Source organism: Schistocerca cancellata, chromosome 2 (assembly GCF_023864275.1).
Source record: "Schistocerca cancellata isolate TAMUIC-IGC-003103 chromosome 2, iqSchCanc2.1, whole genome shotgun sequence".
NCBI classification, from domain to species: Eukaryota; Metazoa; Arthropoda; class Insecta; order Orthoptera; family Acrididae; genus Schistocerca; species Schistocerca cancellata.
In genome coordinates, this window is record NC_064627.1 from 202,388,286 (window position 1) to 202,410,375 (window position 22,090).

Sequence of the window (22,090 nt, forward strand, 5' to 3'; positions counted from 1 at the left end):
CTAATGATACAATTAGTTTCTTGCATTAATTTGCAGGAGTCACAACTGATTCGTAACCTTTTTCAAATCTTGAGAGTCATTCCAAGAATCCACGGTATGAACAAAAATTAACATTTGTTGATAACTTTCAGTGTAGCGTGTAGCGCGTAGATATTTCACATAGATGTTCAGTAATTTCGCACCAAAAGATAATCTTCACACAGATTTACTGTGAACATTTCAAGAGCAGATACACGAGTGAGCACATTTTCTTTACAACATTAACTCATTTTAATTTTTTCGTAATCTTCAAGAAGCACTTGACAGTGCGACTGTGTATCTCCTCCGAGCCCTGGCCTTCGGCTGCTGACTCCATCTAGTGATTGACCTGCACTGCCACACGTCGTGTCTGTAGATGATTACCGGGCCGCGTTGTCAGACAGATTCTCTCAATGACACTACATACGTTAAACGATTTCTGCTTACCCGACCTCGCTCAGGCGTGAAAAAGGCGACGGTGCTTTAACTAACAGATTTGAAACACTACAAGCACCATTTGCTGGTTGCCTATTTAAAGGCTTCAGTGCGAAAAATTAGTTGATTTTCAGTATATAATTATTGACCTAATTTAAATAACTTAAATTTTGTCACACCCTGTCATTAAGTGGTATAATGTCACGTTAAAGGTTTAGCGCAATAACTCATGTATTAAAATAAGGAGCTGTATTTATGTTTTGATGAAGCGTAACTCACAGCGCGCGTATTACCCGGACTATATTCATCCTATATTTGAGAGTGACAGCCCTTTAGCAACTTTCTACCAACTCTGCGCGTAATTTCAAACCATTTCGCAACTTTTTCATAGTGATATCCCACGCAAAATAACGAAAAGGGAGAAGTTTACCGCACATTAAATTACGCTGTTCATGCAATAAAACATCGTGAGAGATGACGCTTTAATTTATTATTCCTTTATTACTAACTCTATTCGCAACACATTTTGCAGAAAGTATCAACATCCCACACAGAATGTAGCTGCAAAATTACACTGACGGAAGAAAAAGTTGCAACACCAAAAAAAGTAAAAAAAAATTAAAAAATATTAACGTAAAGTAATGAAATTTCAGGAATACATTTGTCTAGGAAAAATATTTAAGTGATTAAAATTGCAAGTTCACAGATTAATGCAAGCGCGAGATAAGCCATTGCAAATGTGAAATGCTTGTACCTTAATAACCGGTGTAACCTCCAGAATGTTGAATGCAAGTATGAAAATGTGCATGCGTGCATGCATTGTGTTGAAAAGATGCCAGATGCCGTTTTGCGGGATGGAGTTACATGCCCGTTGCACTTGGTCAGTCAATACAAGGACGGTCGTGTGACTAGGGCTTCCCATCGGGTAGACCGTTCGCCGTGTGCAAGTCTTTCGATTTGACGCCACTTCGGCGACTTGCGCGTCGATGAGGATGAAATGATGATGATGATGATTAGGACAAAACACAACACCCAGTCCTTGAGCGGAGATGATGTCGAACCCGGGCCCTTAGGATTGACATTCTGTCGCGCTGACCACTCAGCTACCGGGAGCGGACCACAAGGACGGTTAATGCTATAGTTGGAGTCACGAACGATGGCTATCGAGTTTAGGTTTGTTCTGCGCACCTGCGTCACGCATACTCCGACAGCCAATGAGCGTTCAGTAGTGTTCTGAGCGCTCTGCTCTGAATGCCATAGCTAATGCGATCATTAAACGTCATCGTAGCGAGTTGTTTAGTGAACTTGTACTTCATTTGTTGCGAGTTCTCATCGCTGATCGGGGTGGTAAGTGATAAATTCTGCGTTACTGGCAGGATATACACTACCTTCAAGCAGAAAGCATGCGCATACGCGTACGGCAGCTGTCGCTTGGAATTGTCAACAATGTCATCCTCGTGGGTGCCCCGACGTGCGCGAACCGCCATCTTTTGTGGATGACGCTGCAGTTGTCGTCTGATGATGTGCGATACGTTCTCGTTCGGAGGCACATGTGGTGAACGAGCACGCAAAGGTAACATGTCGACAGTCAGTAAAGCGTGTTGGGTTACAATAGGAGTATGTGGGTGAGCGTTATCCTGTTGGAGAACACCCACTGAAAAGCTGTTCACGAATGGCAGCACAACAGGTCGAATCACCAGACTGACGCACAAAGTCGCAATCAGGGCGCGAAGGATAATCACGAGATTGCTTCTGCTGCCATGCGAAATTGCACTCCAGACCATAATTCTAAGGGTAGGTACAGGGTGTCTAGCGTGCAGGCAGGTTGGTTGCAGGTCCTCAACTGACCTCCTAACCATCATACGGCCGATGAGCTCTCACTTGACACCACTGAAGTCGCAAACAGCGATGCTTTGGGGCCAGTGGAATGCACGATGCAGGGCGTCTGTCTCGGAGCTGTCTTTGCAGTAATCAGTTTGTAACGGTTCGTTGTGTAACTGTTGTGCCAACTGCTGCTGCAGATGCAGTACGATGGGTCAGAGCCATACGCCGTACACGATGGTCTTCCCTTTCGGCAGTGCCACGTGGCCGTCCGGGGCCCGGTATGAGGCTTTCTTGAGTAACATCAACTCACCACGTCCAACCTCAAACTAACGTTCACGACCGTTACAGCGTGTATTTAAAGCAAACCTATAGTGCACCCTATAGTGGCGGTACCGGCGCCACTCATATGCCGCTGGCACTAAATCTGAACACACCTCATCTTTCAGATGTAGAAACGCGCCTACAGACCTTCACCTATGTCACGCAACATGGCTGCATAGTTCAGTGACCATTGTATAAATTAAAGTTAAACTAAATAAGCCCTCGGTCACAATTTTTTAGGCTTTTGACCTGGTGTCAACACTTCTACACTCCTGGAAATGGAAAAAAGAACACATTGACACCGGTGTGTCAGACCCACCATACTTGCTCCGGACACTGCGAGAGGGCTGTACAAGCAATGATCACACGCACGGCACAGCGGACACACCAGGAACCGCGGTGTTGGCCGTCGAATGGCGCTAGCTGCGCAGCATTTGTGCACCGCCGCCGTCAGTGTCAGCCAGTTTGCCGTGGCATACGGAGCTCCATCGCAGTCTTTAACACTGGTAGCATGCCGCGACAGCGTGGACATGAACCGTATGTGCAGTTGACGGACTTTGAGCGAGGGCGTATAGTGGGCATGCGGGAGGCCGGGTGGACGTACCGCCGAATTGCTCAACACGTGGGGCGTGAGGTCTCCACAGTACATCGATGTTGTCGCCAGTGGTCGGCGGAAGGTGCACGTGCCCGTCGACCTGGGACCGGACCGCAGCGACGCACGGATGCACGCCAAGACCGTAGGATCCTACGCAGTGCCGTAGGGGACCGCACCGCCATTCCCAGCAAATTAGGGACACTGTTGCTCCTGGGGTATCGGCGAGGATCATTCGCAACCGTCTCCATGAAGCTGGGCTACGGTCCCGCACACCGTTAGGCCGTCTTCCGCTCACGCCCCAACATCGTGCAGCCCGCCTCCAGTGGTGTCGCGACAGGCGTGAATGGAGGGACGAATGGAGACGTGTCGTCTTCAGCGATGAGAGTCGCTTCTGCCTTGGTGCCAATGATGGTCGTATGCGTGTTTGGCGCCGTGCAGGTGAGCGCCACAATCAGGACTGCATACGACCGAGGCACACAGGGCCAACACCCGGCATCATGGTGTGGGGAGCGATCTCCTACACTGGCCGTACACCACTGGTGATCGTCGAGGGGACACTGAATAGTGCACGGTACATCCAAACCGTCATCCAACCCATCGTTCCACCATTCCTAGACCGGCAAGGGAACTTGCTGTTCCAACAGGACAATGCACGTCCGCATGTATCCCGTGCCACCCAACGTGCTCTAGAAGGTGTAAGTCAACTACCCTGGCCAGCAAGATCTCCGGATCTGTCCCCCATTGAGCATGTTTGGGACTGGATGAAGCGTCGTCTCACGCGGTCTGCACGTCCAGCACGAACGCTGATCCAACTGAGGCGCCAGGTGGAAACGGCATGGCAAGCCGTTCCACAGGACTACATCCAGCATCTCTACGATCGTCTCCATGGGAGAATAGCAGCCTGCATTGCTGCGAAAGGTGGATATACACTGTACTAGTGCCGACTTTGTGCATGCTCTGTTGCCTGTGTCTATGTGCCTGTGGTTCTGTCAGTGTGATCATGTGATGTATCTGACCCCAGGAATGTGTCAATAAAGTTTCCCCTTCCTGGGACAATGAATTCGCGGTGTTCTTATTTCAATTTCCAGGAGTGTATGAGTGCCTTCATCAGAAATTAAATATTCAAATTGACATGTCACGTACAAGATGAATATCAGGTCAACGACTAAAGCCTTTCTGGCTTGATATTCATCTTATGCTTGACATGCCAATGTGAAATATTTAATTTCTGATGAAGGCACTCATAGGAGTGTTACAACATGGTCAAAAGACTAAAAAATTGTGTCCGAGGGCTTATTTATTTTAACTTTAATTCCCTCTTTTCTTTTGTCTGTATGTATCATTGTTCGAAAACACTTCAGGGGTATGACGACATAAATACTGAGAGGCGTGAAGAACTAGATTTTCTTAAACGGAGTGCAAATTACCCAGGTTATACTCATCCAGTGTTCGGTAACTTAGAGCCTTCCAGCAAACTTTAAACGTAATTTCAAAACTTATCTTAACTTTTTTGTTAGCCTACGGGTGAATAACCCGAAAGCTGTAAACATAATTAGGGTTTTGTGTTCCCGCTTGTACATACTTAAAGTCAGATATTTAACACATTAACCAATTTGAATAGTAATGAGATCTCTGAAGCTGTTTTATACATGGGAATTCGATTCTTTACAGAATCAGGAATGGGGTTACTGATTATGTCTTAATTTGTGACTAAATAATATGAAAAATCTCATGACGTTTCTGTTTTCATCACAAAATACATGTACGTGTGACAGGTTACAGCACCATGTCAACCATCGATACGCTTTATGATATCCAGTTAAATGAGCCAGCAGCTAACTTCGTAAGTAATTCTCAGACATTATTGTTTATTGGGATCTACGTGAGGAATTCTTCCAACTTTCTTTTTTTTTTTACTTTCCTAAGAGTTTGTGTTTCTTCCCTCGCCCGTTCGCTCTTTTTCGCAAAAGTAGATTTATTTCTTTGTGTTGAATATGTCATTTAACAGAACCAGTGCACAGCAGATATAATCGCAATAACGTGTCAGATGACAATGATTTAAGGCTTGGAGCAGTAAATGGGATAGGTGAAAGTCTCTGACAAAGAGCCGGGAAGCAAGAAATGTGGATAGTGGGCCGCACGGCCGTACGTCACATTCGTGGGAGAACCGGTGGCCAGCATGACGCAAACCTGCGCGGTTGTCTCTGGCCACGCGCTAGTGGCGGAAGGCAACACAACAACAGCGCCGGAAAAATGACTCACTCTGTGCGATAACAGCTGACGTCTGACGTCAAGTCAAAATATATAGTGTCAGAGGTCACTACGGAATTAAGGTGAACGAAGCTCCAGACAGTATGGCCAAACAGGCAATAGGAAACAGCGAAGAAGACCTATTAAAGTACCAGTAAACGATATTCTACAAAAAATATTGCGCACTGGTGAGACACAAAAGGGCAAAATTCTCCAAAACTGGAGTGCGACATTCGCGGCTACTATAGTGACACAAAACTTCAGCTGTCACCAAGAACTTTGCCGCCATCACGATACACACTGATCAGCCAAAACATTATGGCCAACGACCCACTATCGATATAGATCCGATATCGAAAAGATATCTGAATGGTGCGAAAATTGGCAGTTGACCCTAAATAACGAAAAGTGTGAGGTCATCCACATGAGTGCTAAAAGGAACTCGCTAAACTTCGGTTACATGATAAATCAGTCTAATCTAAAAGCCGTAAATTCAACTAAATACCTAGGTATTACAATTACGAACAACTTAAATTGGAAGGAACACACAGAAAATGTTCTGGGGAAGGCTAACCAAAGACTGCGTTTTATTGGCAGGACACTTAGAAAATGTAACAGATCTGCTAAAGAGACTGCCTAAACTACATTTGTCCGTCCTCTTCTAGAAATACTGCTGCGCGTTGGACGATCGTTACCGGGTAGGACTGACGGAGTACATCGAAAAAGTTCAAAGAAGGGCAGCACGTTTTGTATTAAAGCGAAATATGGGAGAGAGTGTCACAGAAATGATACAGGATTTGGCTGGACATCATTAAAAGAAAGGCGTTTTTCGTTGCGACGGAATATTCTCACGAAATTCCAATGACCAACTTACTCCTCAGAATGCGAAAATATTTTGTTGGCACCGACCTACATAGGCAGGAAGGATCAGCATGTTAATATAAGGGAAATCAGAGCTCGTATGAAAGATATAGGTGTTCGTTCTTTCCGCGCGTCTATACGAGATTTGAATAATAGAGAACTGTGAAGGTGGTTCGATGAACCCTCTGCCAGGCACTTAAATGTGATTTGCAGAGTATCCATGTAGATGTAGATGTAGCCTGTCGTCTGGAGGAGTGACTGCTAATCAGACACATGCTCGGTGCATGCAGTATTAGTGAGCGTGCTGTCCGTGTGTGGAATGAGGAAGGAGCACGATCTATCAGAGTTTGACCGAGGGCGGATTGTGATGGCCCGGAAGTTCGGCACTAGCATTTTGGAAACTGCACTACTTGTCGGGTGTTCTAGGAGTGCAGTGGCGAGTGTCTTCAACACGTGGCGAAACCAATGTGATACCACGTCCGGACGTTGCGGATTCGGCGACCACCCCTGATTACAAATGTCGGGCGTCGTAGGCTGGGCGTATTGTTGAAGCAGAGCAGGCGCCGAACTGTGGCGGATCTAGCATCAGATTAATTCTGGGCGACGTACAAGTGTTTCCAAAAACAGACATAATGTCTTGTGGGATAACAGCAATCACTGATTTTATAATGTTACTTAAAATCCGCCTTGATTGCAAAAATTTTTTTTATTATTCATATGACCGGTTTCGGTTCATTCAGAACCATCTTCAGATCTGTAAAAATAATTATACTAATTTACTATTTCACGGAATCAAATGTTTTTCATCCTATCTAATCAACATCAAATGTACCAGAACGTACCTGATATTTCAGTCGTGCGGCCCTCTTGCCCGCGGCGATGGACATCAGACGACTGAGCGCACCGCGGCACAACACCAAAATGGCGGGAACAACGGAAGCAGACCATAGAGGAAAAAAAGTTCAAACCAGCACCATAGATATATAAATCGCCCTATGCTTTTAGATCGTATAAAAATGATAATTTTACTGTTTTTAATCCTGACAAGTACAGATTTTAACTTTGACATCTACATATTTTAACCAAATATTTTTAATATAAAAATGATCTACTGAATACAGTATGTACAAATGGAATGTAACAAATGTACCAGACGCCACCTGTCGGTAATAGTGTTATAATTAATATAAATGACGTGCACTCTGCCAACCTATTTTATGTTACGTAGCATGTGAAAGTTGCTGGAGTTGGACGGGTTACTCTTGTAACTGAAATATCAGGTACGTTCTGGTACATTTGATGTTGATTAGATAGGATGAAAAACATTTGATTCCGTGAAATAGTAAATTAGTATAATTATTTTTACAGATCTGAAGATGGTTCTGAATGAACCGAAACCGGTCATATGAATAATAAAAAAATTTTTTGCAATCAAGATGGATTTTAAGTAACATTACGTACAAGTGTGTTTGAACACACAGCGCACCGAAAACTCCTAACGGCGGGCCTCCGCAGCCGGCGACCCATGCATGTGCCAATGTTAACACCACGACTGAAATGGGCACGTGACCATCGGCACTGGACGTTGGCGCAGTATCAGAGCGTTGGGCTGTCTCCTGAACCCCGATACCTTCTTCATCATGCCGATGGAAGGGCGCTAATCCGTCGACTTCCAGAGGAACAGCTCCTTGACACCTGTACTGAGGGATTGAGACGAGCTGCCGGCGGCTCCATTGTGCTCTGGAGGACATACACGTGGACACCCATGGGTCCACCGTAGCTCGTGTAAGGCACTATGATGGGCAAGGAATACCGTATACTGGTTGCAGACCACGCACACCCGTTCATTAAAATCATGTTTGCCGATGGCAGTGGAGTTGTACAAGACCATAAGTGTGATGGAATGGTTCGAGGAACACAATGGCAATTTCCAATTGATGTGCTAGCCTCCCAACTTGCCAGATTTGAACCCGATCGAACACATGTGAAATGTGATCGAACGTAGCGTCAGAGCTCATCGCCCCCTCCTCCCCGGAATTTACGGGGATTACTAATTTATGTGTGCAGATGTGGTCCCAACTCCCTCCAGTGACCTACCAAAGCCTCACTGCTTCCAACCCACGACTTGAGGCCGCTGTTATCCGTGCCAAAGGTGGACGTACCGGCTGTTACATAGGTGGTCGTAATGTTCTGGCTGATCAATGTATCGTAAGGAACGATATACGATACAGTACATTTTAGTGCACTGTTAATTCATTGATTTTATCATAGTGATATTTTTAAGAAAAAATTCAGAGCTTAAAAATTTTGCACTGCACATGGTTTATTTTTCTGTCTCAGTAACTCATTTTTTTCAGTGGCAGTTTCGATCACACTGGATTATTTTCAGACCTATGTAGTTGTGTAAGCAACCCATCGTGTGTATACAAGAACTAGCGAACTGTCAGTATCTGAAGATGATCGAGTCTCATCGAAAATAGTGAAGTGTAAAAAAAAAAAAAAAGTGAGCCGTAGTAAAGATACCTTTGAAAAGCGCGCCGCAGCGTGTAGCGTGAAGCAGTCGCCCTCCGTTTTCTGGCGGTGGCGCCTTCGTCGCAATTGAAGGCTTCGGTGTCTCCCTCTAGCGGGAAAGGGGAAAAGTGGGCTGTTAGCGTTGGTTTAAGAAGTGGCCGTGTGGGCTCTCGTCGAGAGCTGACAGTCGGGGCATCAAGATGCGACTTCTCTGCCGGTGCTAGAGGGACAGCACGCAGACCGCGGCATCAGCGGAAGCGGCGCGAGCAGCCGCTCCGTGGTATGGGGCGTTAACTGCTCGTCGCGAAAGGAATCTTTCTGAGCGTGGGTCCGCGAGGGGCCCAATCTGCAACTCGGCCGTATGCTGTCGACCGGCGAGGAGGTTCTGAAAATCGGCGCGCCTTCCTGCGTCCGTTGAAACGGCTGGCAGCGGGCGACTCGGCAGAGCATTTGGAGGTGCTGCGTTGGTTCAGTCCTGGGAGTCGTAACGCACCAGAAGTTGAGTATTTATTGTTAACAGATTTTATGAAGTTTAATTGAATTCAGTTTACGTATTCTTGTTAATTATACCAGCCGTATTTTTTGTAGGGTTTCCCGCCATTCATTCTCGTCTGTCCACCCGTGGGAAGGTGGTAATATTAGAAAGGGTGGTCCGTTTGTCCCCTTTTGAGGACGAAAGGGGGGGGGGGGGGGGAGTCAGAGTAAATCTGTGGTTCAGATTGCTTCTTTCCCCTCCCAGCTTACCTACGGGTTTATTCGACTGTTAGCCTCTGCCATGTCTGTGAAGGTCTAAGGCACCAATGACTGTACTGTGTAAAATGGAAGGTACTAAGATCTGATCCATGCTCTCGCCTGCCATAACTAGTATTACTAGACTCAAGTGTAAAAGGTACTCTAAGAAAGAAGAAAAATTCATTTTGCCTCGTGGTAAGTACTAGCCAATTGCATAACGCATTCCTGCTCATCTGGAAGCTGTAACTTATGTAAATCTGTGTTTATGTATATTTGGCTATAATCACGCAACGTTAATGTACGCAGAAGTGGATTTTTTTATATTGTTTCTAGTCAGCAAAAACTGTTTTGTGTTTTTCCAATTCAATACCTTTTAAGGCTTTTACTCAACGCGCTTATGTGTTTTATACAGGTAGTTGGTTATTAGTGCGTCTTCTTGCCATGCAAAAGTTTGCCATTTCATTACGGGTAGAAATTGTTGCCTTGAAAGGAGAATGTTGTAAAAGTTCGCAAGTCCTACCGGGTGAGCGTGTGTGTTTGCCATAAGTTAACTGGCAGAAATTTGTAAAATTTGTTTTTTTATATATTTTGGAAATGTTAATGTTATTAACTGTGAATGTTCCCCCGGGTGCATGACTCATGCGTTTTGGTTTTTCTATTTTGAGAACTTTTGTAAACATGATTGTCTTTATATGTTGCAGACAAGTTAGATTCTGCGCCATTTAATGAATGGAGTGAAATTCACCTGTAATTTAGCTGAGCTTGAAATATTATACAGCGTCGCGTTGTATACGTTAAATTGCTTGCCTGTACTTGCCTTTTACTGGCGTGAAATTTTCTATATTAATTTAATAATTTAAAAGTCCTTTCCTATCGTAAATTGTGACTTATTTGTTAAATGATTGTTGGTTCATATTTTAAATATCGTGAAGTCTTGCACCAAATTTGAATAAAGCGTGTTACTGAAAATTGTGTGTAATTTCACCAGCTATTCCTTGGCACCTACTTCCACTTTACATTTTGTGTACTGATTGAGATTAATAACCTTTGGTGAACCAGTAGTAATTTTACGGTTCAGAAAGTGTAACTGAGACGGAAAAGTAAACGATTCTCTCGCGACGGATATGTCGGCTATTGTGAAATTACAATGTGTTTGCTTTTTCTGTTGTTGCACGTACGTTGGCGGAGATTTGGCGAGCACTGAAGGCTGTTTCTGGCGCCGCACGGAATTATCACGTCACCGTGTTCAGTACTTACGTGGTCGACGGCCGACAACAGCAGCAAGGAGCCCCAAGCTGTACCACGTCTCCCTCTGCGGTTACAATTATACAATCAATGTAACTCCATTATAGTGAACGTACTGAACGTCGTTAATGTTGTATACATCTCCTGTTGGTCACGTTGAAGTCAAATTCTGTTATATGAGTGAGATCCGTAATACATGGCCGAAGAGACAGATTATGTCCACAGTCTAAGATTTGAGTCTCGTTTTTGGTACTCACACTTATACGAGAGCGTCAAGCAGCCAGCAAGTGATGCTTTTGAGTACGACATCCTATGATTGCAAATACTAATGTAACCCAGTTTCTGCAACAGAGAGCGTATGTAGAGCCATAAAAATCGACACCACGTTAGTCATTCTTTAGTTTCCTAAGGGTCACAGCAGGTATAAACCTACACATTGCACGACACTTTATTTACGATTCTCTTGGAACGTACAGATATTTACTGAAGAATAACTAAAAATTGCTAATAAACACCAGAGGACCCGTCTTTTGCATTAAGACATCGTATATCCACCCAACAACGCGAAGTCTTGTTTACTACACATCCCACCAAATCAAAGAATGTGGAACGTAGGAAACCTGTATGTAATGTAACATCTACATTATTTAACGCACCAAATACGCCAAAACACCTGCAGCCTAAAGGAAACCCACATAGGTGTGATAAAAAAGTGTCAAAAGCAGTAAAACTGTTTCCCCATCACCGATGAAACAAATTCCACAATTGTTGCTACATCTGACTCACAAACGGGAAAGATCTTCAACACGTTCGATTTTGAAGGATTTTCGATAATATTCGTGTATTAGAAAGTCGAGTTGTGTGTAAAAATGGCCGAATCATTCGACTACACAAAAAATTTTTGACATTTCAACGAATGTCGTAATAAGAACAGACAACAACAGAAATATGTTTCTGATAGATGAAATACGGATATAAATGCTTTTGTTTTCAGCGTAGAGAGCTGCTATTATACACAGAAAGATTTCTTCATGAATAAGCTGTAGCTTACGTCATTGAATCAGTGCGGTTCAGCTGTTTTCACATTTATTTCCGATCATTCATGTCTCTTGGTAATTTAGTAATGCATGAAAAGCAAAAATATATCAGCTATTTCGTTTATTAAGCAGAAAAACATTAAAAAACAATATCCTTACGACAAATGTGAGTGTCTGCTTGCTCAGCGCTTTGAGTGCTAGTGTCCCTCTGTCAGCGGAAACAACTTTTCCACAGGAGAGGTAGCGACTGTATGTATGAGACTGTGGTATCTCTTTGAATGTGGCTCCCCGGTCTCATAAACTAAGTTGAACTTAATGTGAAACTAATTTAAAATCAAGTAATTTTTTGTGCCTGATCTGTGTACAAAAAATGTATTTTCAGACGTACTCATTAGGAAAGTGTTAAACAGTTGATTACTTACATTCGAAAAACCATATCTCTGGTTTCAGCATTTGGTCAAGAGCTGCTTCAGAACCATTATTTTAATTTTTCATCCAACAGAAGCAGTTATGTATGGAAACATTTTTTTTTTCTTCCTCGACTTATTCTTTCTCGAATGAAGCAAATCTGCAAACTTTTTCAGAATTAACAATATGCAGTCGGAAAGAGCTGTATATCACAAGACGTTGCAGTGGAGACTGTACAGTGCACAGTCAATCCATAATTTAAATACATTCAAGACGAATACATTACTTCCACAGTACATAAGCACTAATACGAAGCAGCTATTAGTAAGCGTACAACTGTTCCGACAAGAAAGCTAGTAACGGCTAAGTTTATAGTACGACTGCGTTTCAATCATGCAAGCTAATTCTAAAATGTCCTCTTACAACATATTTGCTGGCCCTTCTGGCGGCAATAGGCCACAAACCGTACAACAGACTTTCTCTCCCTGTCTGCAGAAAACTTAAATAATGTAATCGAAGAATACAAAAAGGAGCAACTGCTAAAATAAGAGAAGTACTTCGTAAACTTTTAATTTACCTGGTAATAAGCAGGATTTAAAGCGACAACTGGAGCAACTGTTAAAATAAGAGAGAAGTACTTCGTAAACTTTTAATTTACCTGGTAATAAGCAGGATTTAAAGCGACAAATGGAGCGCATAACTGCCAGTACTTTTTCACTGATGTAAATCTATTAATTGTCTAGTAACGTTCCCACACTTTCTCTATCTCTGTCTCTTTTTTTAAAGTGACTTAAGTCTATACCAAATCATGTCTACTTCAGTCTTTGTTATAGCTTGTCATATTGCTCCAGATAGTTCAGGGAAACACATTTCCTTGGTTTTGTTGTTGTTCCATTTCCTCGCTTCTCGTGGTCGAGAGTGAGCTGACAATGGTGGAGTATGCTGCTCTTAAGCTACAAGTTATTACGTTAAAACAATAGATTTAAAGAACCAAAATAACATGTTTACAAAGTATTTTAAATTATTAAATTGATTTTGTGTTGATTTTTTCAGGTAGATTGAAAAAAACTAACGAAATAGTTGACTTCACTAAAAATGCAATGAGCTGCACTGGGAGAGAATAAATTGGAAGAGGAGAGGCTGTATACTTCTATTGGTGTGAGTTGTGAGGCATCAGTGGGGAGGGGCGTAATGTGAGACGATAGGTAGTAGGGAAACATGGGATGTGGGACTGTGGAAGTAGGGTGGAGGGCAGGCCATGGTTCGGAGGACGAAAGAGTGGAGGAGGACAGAGGGTAAGTTCAACCTGGAAGGGGAAATAAACGTCGGGATGGATTTCATTCTCTGGTAGAGGGAGTCTTTCGAAACTGTGTGAAGAGGGGATATGGAGAGTACGTTGGTGTACAGTTGTGTTAAGTGTTGGTAAAAGAAGAGACAGCATACCAGGCTTGAAAAGTGAAGAGGAAACAATGAGATTATAAGAACTGAGTTTGGTTGTGAAATACATTATGTGATCACACTTATGCGGAATCGACCGATGGATCACGAAAGATTCACCAGTATGAAAGGAAAGGAGACGGGGTATTGTATTGTCAGTAGAAAACCAACATCAGAATTGGTCTGACGGGAGAGCTCAGTGATTTCAAACGAGGAGCATTCCAATCCATCTAAAACTGCTCAAGTGACTGATGATGTGATTCTGAAGTGTAAACGCGAAAAAAGAACCACAGACAAACCAAAATCTGGCTGACATCATGAACCAAAGGACAACGACCGTCGAGCATTGCGGAGGGTGGTTTAAAAAAATAGTCTGAAATCAGCGGAAGAGATACTCGTGACTTTCATAATGCAGCTTGCATAATGACTGTGGGTAGTGAGTTAAAAAGAATGGAGTATAATGGTCGAGCAGCTTCTCCTCAGCCACACATTTCTGTAGTAAATGCTAAACGACGCTCAGCCCGGGCAGCCTGGATGACCGCAAACGAGTGACTGGAAGCGATGAATCATGCCGTATCGTGTGGCAATACGATGGAAGATTTTGGGTTTAGCGAATGCATGAAGAATGTTATGACCAAGTGAGCTGGCGCAGTATTTAACACGCTGGACTCCCATTCGGGAGGAAGACGGTCCGGACCCGTGTCCGGCCATCCTGATTTAAATTTTCCGTGACTTCACTAAATCGCTTCAGGAAAATGCTAGGATGGTTCCTTTAAAAGTGTACAGCCGGTTTCCTTCCCAATCTTTCCCTAATCTGATGGGACCGATGACCTCGCTGTTTGGTCCCCTCCCCCGAATCAACCAACAACCAACCAACAACAAGAACATTACCTGCCAACACAACAGTGAAGTACAGAGAAGACGGTGTCATGATATGGGGCTGTCTCTTGTGGTTAGGGTGAGATCCACTTATTGCACTTCAGAAAACGCTAAATGCCGAAGGATACGAACACATTTTACGGCATCGTGTACTACGTACAGTAGAGGAATAGCTCAGAGACGATAACTCTATCAGCATGACAGTGCACCCTGTCATAAACCATCAGTTGTGCGTGTCCGCCGTTCGTGGTCCAGTGGCTAGCGGTGCTGCCTCTGGATCAGGGGTTCCCGGGTTCGATTCCCGGAAGATTCTGGGACTTTCTCTGCTCGCGGATGGGGTGATTGTGTTGTCCTCCTCATTTCATCTTCATCATCATTATTCGCGACAGTTGCTGGATTGGATTGAGTAAAAAATTGGACTGTGTGAAAATCGGCACTTTGTACGGACGCTGATGACCGCGCAGTTGAGCGCTCCACAAACCAACCATCATCATCAGCTGTGAGGTATTATTTTGTGCACAAAAATATCTTTTGAAGGAACTAGCCTGCCCAGAGTCCCGAGCTGAACACAGTGAAACGCTTTTGGGACGAGTTAGAACGTCGACTTCACTCCAAATCCCAGCGTCCAACATCGCTGTCTTCTTTGGTTTCGGCTCTCGAAGAAGATTGGCCTCCCAACCCACCTCAGACATTCAGACACCTCGTTCAAAGTTTCAGTTCAAGTCGCCATAAAAGTTAAGGGCGCCCCATATTAATCTCCACTCGTAAGTATTCGGATACTTTTGATCAGTTATTTTGTGTGAAGGTGTTCAATTCAATGAGGGAGGGAAAATGATGAGAAGGAAAAGGATTTGTGTACTGGAAGGAAAGCGAATGCAAAGAGGAGTTTGTGACTTTCAAAGATTTGACTAAAACTATAGAAACTTGGCGGCGATTCACCCAAGCCATACTGGCATAGCTGAGGATGTGAAGAGTCAGTGCGAAGGCATCATTATTTGTGTCCGATCCACTTAACCCACGAATAAACCTGTATAATTTTAGAAATGAGGTACTAAGGGTAAGAAAATGTATTAGGTTCATAGCGTTTAGGTTTTGCGTGTTGGTATCCCGGTTGCTATGGGTTTGTTTATCGATCGTTATTTTTTATATTTACTTCACTGTCACTATATGAGATTACATAGTGTTATTTTGTCATTTGGAGATAGTGAGTGGCGATGTGCACGATAGAAAGTAGAGTGCCAAGTGGAGAAATCGGAGTATTTCCGAAATATTCTCCTGTTAGAGTTCAATAGATGTGTGACAGCAGCGGTGGCACCCAGAAACATTTTCGCTGTGTGTGGGAACCTGGAAGAAGAGTTCGACAATGAAAAATGGTGCAAGATGTTCGAAATTCAGAGAAAAATAGGGGTAAGCTACAGGAAAAGACGGGAAGTATACAATATGTACAAGAACCAAGAGGGAACAATAAGACGGCAAGACCAAGAACGAAGTGAATTAAGAAGGATGCAAGAAGTGTAGTCTTTCGCAACTACAGTTCAATCTATACATCGCAGAAGCTATGATGGAAATAAAAGAAAGGTTAAAGAGTGGTAGTTAAATTCAGGGTGAGAGGATATCAATGATAAATTTCGCTGATGACATTGCTATCTTTAGTGGAATTAGAGGCTCTGCTGAATGGAACGAACAGTCTAATGAATATAGAATAAGGACTGAGAGTACATCGAAGAAAGACGAAAGTTATGAGAAGTAGCAGAAACGAGAACAGCGAGAAACGTGACGTCAAATTGAGGATCACGAAGCTACCGACGCAGCAAAATAACTCGGACGGAGCAAGGACATAAAAAACACACTAGCAGTGCCGAAAAGGACATTCCTGGCCAAGAGAATTCTGATAGTATCAAAAATAGGACTTCATTTGAGGAAAATATTTCTGGGGCTGTACGTTTGGAGTACAGCATTGCATGGCAGTGATACTTGGATTTTGGGAAAAGCGGAACAAAAGAGAATAGAAGTCTCTGAGATGTGGTGCTAAAGAAGAATATTGAAAATGAGATGGGCTGATAAGGTGAGGAATGAGGACGTTCTCCACGGAATCGCCGAGAAAATGAATACATGGAAAGAAGAAGACAAGAAGAAGGGATAGCATGGTAGGTTGATTGATTTGTTGGTTGGTTTGGGGGAGAGGACGAAACACCGAAATCGTCGGTCCCATCGGATTAGGGAAGGATGGCGAAGGAAGTCGGCCGTGTCCTTTCAAAGGGATCATCCTGGAATTTGCCTGAAGCGATTGAGGGAAACCATGAAAATCTAAATCAGGATGGTCGGACGTGGGGAACCGTCGTGCTCCCGAATGCGAATCCAGTGTGCTAACCGTTGCGCTACCTCGCTCTGTAGGACGGTAGGACATCTGTTAAGATATCAGGGACTGACTTCCATGGTACTAAAGGGAGCTGTAGAGGATAAAATCTACCGAGAAAGACAGACATTGGAAGATTCCCAGCAAGCAGCTGAGGACGTAGTCTACAATTGCTACTCTGAGGTGAAAAGATTGCCACAGGAGACGAATTCGTGGCGAACCGCATCTAACTAGTCTAGAGACTTACGACCGAAAAAAAGGTTTTCTCGTTTTAAGGAGAATCGTTTTGTCAGTAGAGATCATTCCACCACCGTGCGACTTTTGCATGCAATGGGTAAGATTCAAAAATCACAAAAAAAATCAGCTGGTGGCCATATGTGCATCTCTGTTTGCTTGTCATCAACCGGCTCCTGAACAGCCTCGACCATTCCTATCTTGTACCGCTACTGGCGACGAGAAATGGTGCGTGAACAGCTGTGACGTCTTGCAGACGCACTCCAAAAGCAGCGAGCAGGAAGACTGCAAGAAGTGATGGCACTCCACGATAACACCCGCCCGCATTTCCCTACACTGACAAAAAACACTATACAGAAGTTAGATTGCGACGTCATTCCGCTCCCAACTTGTTCACCTGATCTTGTGCCCTTAGATTTTCACCTTTTCCGCTCTCTATCGAACAACCTTCAACGAACTTCCTTTCAAACGAAAATGCGCTCCGAGTATGCCTCAACGAGTAATTCGGCTCAAAATCATTTCTACAGACGCGGTATTGAAAAGTTACTGTTGTAATAGTGAAGGAGAATCTATTATTGATGACTAAAGTCTCGATTATGTAGATCTGGATTTCTAATAATTTTAGGGTGTGCAGCTGGATCCCGTTGACATCCTGCCACGATATTTCGGCCCAGAGACATCCAACCATCTTCAGGTGAGTAGACAACTACTGAAGAGCCTAGGTGCATTCACGATAGTTATGCCAATTCTCGCGCATGCCATAGGTGCCGGCGAGTAGCTGCCATCACTCTGCGCAAACCGCCGGTGTTCTTAGTACATTAATACACTACTGGCCATTAAAATTGATACACCAAGAAGAAATGCAGATGACAAACGGGTATTCATTGGACAAATATATTATACTAGACCTGACAAGTGATTACATTTTCACTCAATTTGGGTGCATACAGCGTGACAAACCAGTATAAAGATCAACCACCTATGGCCGTAATAACGGCCTTGATACGCCTCGGCATTGAGTCAAACAGAGCTTGGATGGCGTGTACAGGTAAAGCTGCCATGCAGCTAAAACCAGACACCACAGTTCATCAAGAGTAGTGACTGGCGTATTGTGACGAGCCAGTTGCTCGAACACCATTGACCAGAAGTTTTCAATTGGTGAGAGATCTAGAGAATGTGCTGGCCAGGGCAGCAGTCGAACAATTTCTGTATCCAGAAAGGCCCATACAGGACCTGCAACATGCGGTTGTGCATTATCCTGCTGAAATGTACGGTTTCGCAGGGATCGAATGAGGGGTAGAGCCACGGGTCGTAAAACATCTGAAATGTAACGTCCACTGTTCAAAATGCCGTCAATGCGAACAAGAGGTGACCGAGACGTGTAACCAATGGCACCCCATACCATAACGCCGGGTGATACCCCAGAATGGTGATGACGAATACACGCTTCCAATGTGCGTTCACCACGATGTCGCCAAACACGGATGCGACCATCATGATGCTGTAAATAGAACCTGGATTCATCCGAAAAAATGACTTTTTGCCATTCGTGCACCCAGGTTCGTCGTTGAGTACACCATCGCAGGCGCTCCTGTCTGTGATGCAGCGTCAAAGGTAACCGCAGCCATGGTCTCCGAGCTGATAGTCCATGCTGCTGCAAACGTCGTCGATCTCTTCGTGCAGATGGTTGTTGTCTTGCAAACGTCCCCATCTGTTGACTCAGGGATCGAGACGTGGCTGCACGATCCGTTACAGCCATGCGGATAAGATGCCTGTCATCTCGACTGCTAGTGATACGAGGCCGTTGCGATCCAGTACGGCGTTCCGTATTACCTTCCTGAAACCACCTATTCCATATTCTGCTAACAGTCATTGGATCTCGACCAACGCGAGCAACAATGTCGCGATACGATAATCCGCAATCGCGATAGGCTACAATCCGACCTTCATCAAAGTCAGAAACGTGATAATACGCATTTCTCCTCCTTACACGAGGAATTACTACAACGTTTCCCCAAGGAACGCCGGTCAATTGCTGTTTGTGTATGAGAAATCGGTTGGAAACATTCCTCATTTCAGCACGTTGTAGTTGTCGCCACCGGCGCCAACCTTGTGTGAATGCTCTGAAAAGCTAATAATTTCCATATCACAGCATCTTCTTCCTGTCGGTTAAATTTCGCGTCTGTAGCATGTCATCTTCGTGTTGTAGCAATTTTAATGGACAGTAGTTTACATCGGACGCACGTAATATCGGAAGAAGAAAACCTCCACGCAGAATATGAACACTTATAGAAGGTTTTTAAAGAGAATGGCTACACTTCACACCACAAAAGGAACGCCGTATACAGCTATAATAACAAGAAGCAACGCAATGAGGACGCTGAAGAGGACTATACTGTAAATCAACTGTGTTCATTCAATATCCCGGGAATGTGTCTTTTAAAATAGACGGCTTGCTTAGGAAAAATAAAAATCAACGTTATCTTTCGTCTAACAGCGAAGACCTTGGCCCTGGTTGTAAGCGTTAAAGACGACTTACAGCTGAAAAAGGCGGGCATTTACAAAATTCCCTGTGAGTGTGAGGCTACATATACAGGGTGTAAATTTTAGGTTGACAAACCAAAATAACTCGAAAAATAAGCTTCACATGAAAAAATGTGTAGAATGCAGAGTTGATTATTTTCGAGGGGGCCTTCTGCTGGTGCTAAAATTAGCCCGCTAGCTCAGACCCCTGGGGGTGGGGCGGGAGGCCACTTTAAAATTTCAAATGGGAAAGCCAATTTTTTATTGCAGAATTAGATTCTACATAAAAACTAAGTACATATTGTCTTAAACGTGTTTTGATTCTTGGTAGTTTGTGCTGTATTCAAGAAAATCCATGTTCTCATTTTTGCGTGGAAAATGGTTACGGATAAATAAAACATACTTATTTACTTCGTAGGATGTTTGGTTAGTTAGCTAGTCAGATGATTTGTTTGATAACTAAAAGTTGTGTACCCTCATGACCACAAAACAAACAAAACTTACCCGAATCTGCGGAAAAAATTAATACTTGGGTCAACATTTGTTAAACTCTAATTCCTCTCTCTCAATCCCCACCCTATGGAGAGAGAGGGAGAGTTTTAGTTATGGCGAATTTTTTATTCATCCGTAACCAGATGGCCCCCTCGAAAATAATCAACTTTGGATTCTACAAATTTTTTCGTGTGAAGCTTATTTTTCAAGTTATTCTGGTTTCTCAACTCAAAATTTACACCCTGTATAGGCCATACGACACGAAATGTCCGGGAGGACGTACGGAACACGAAAGATAACACCCGTCTTCGGCAACCGTTAAAATCAGCAGTAGCAGATCACTCAGTGGAACACAATAGAACAAAAATTAGCTCCAGTTTCCAATTTTTGGGAAGAATCGGTGGAAATACGTCCTCCCGATAATCTCATAGTGACAGCGGCTTTCAACTGGATAAAAATTGGACTCCTACATTCAAATTTATCCAGTCACAGCGGATTCGACCGGGTCATTCGATATTTAACGACTAAATATCTGTCGCTTCCACCATCGAGGACAGCACACACAACTCGGCTGTCACGCTCGTGTCATCACTTGACGCATGCACCGAAAGGCACCAGCACGTTTCGCATGCGCGAGATCCGGCATAAATACCGTCAGTGCGCCTTCGTTCTTCAGTAGTTGTCTACTCACCTGAAGACGACCTGACGTCTCTGCACCGAAACATCGTGGCGGAATGTCGACGGGATCCGGCTGTACAACCGAAAATTAACAGGAGAAAAAATACTCCGGGAAAATTTCAAAGTTATATGTGTTGCGTACAATTTGTACAGAAACCAGATGGCAATTATAAGAGCCGAGGCGCATGAATGGGAAGCAGCGGTTGGGAAGGGAGTGAGACAGGGTTGTTGCCTCTCCCCGATGTTATTCAATCTGTATATTGAGCAAGCAGTAAAGGAAACAAAAGAAAAATTCGGAATAGGTATTAAAATCCATGGAGAAGAAATAAAAACTTGGAGGTTCGCCGATGACATTGTAATTCTGTCAGAGACAGCAAAGGACTTGGAAGAGCAGTTGAACGGAATGGACAGTGTCTTGAAAGGAGGATATAAGATGAGCATCAACAAAGCAAAACGAGGATAATGGAATGTAGTCGAATTAAGTCGGGTGATGCTGAGGGAATTAGATTAGGAAATGAGACACTTAAAGTAGCAAAGGAGTTTTGCTATTTGGGGAGCAAAATAACTGATGATGGTCGAAGTAGAGAGGATATAAAATGTAGACTGGCAATGGCAAGGAAAGCGTTTCTGAAGAAGAGGAATTTGTTAACATCGAGTATAGATTTAAGTGTCAGGAAGTATTTTCTGAAAGTATTTGTATGGAGTGTAGCCATGTATGGAAGTGAAACGTGGACGGTAAATAGTTTAGACAAGAGGAGAATAGATGAAGAGAAGATTAGATGGGTAGATCACATAACTAATGAGGTATTGAATAGAATTGGGGAAGAGTTTGTGGCACAACTTGACAAGAAGAAGGGACCGGTTGGTAGGACATGTTCTGAGGCATCAAGAGATCACAAATTTAGCATTGGAGGGCAGCGTGGAGGGTAAAAATCGTAGAGGGAGACCAAGAGTTGAATACACTAAGCAGATTCAGCAGAATGTAGGTTGCAGTAAGTACTGGGAGATGAAGAAGCTTGCACAGGATAGAGTAGCATGGAGAGCTGCATCAAACCAGTCTCAGGACTGAAGACAACAACAACAACAACATGTGTTGCGTTTATTAAACTTACGGAGAAACACTACGCACTTATGCACCAGCCCAAGATATAGGTGGCAATATGCCTAGAGACGAAAAAGAAAATAAAAAAAGAAAAACTTTGTTTGTTCAAAAGGCCACTCCACTATTCTCTCGGTCTCTATTTACAAAAAAGA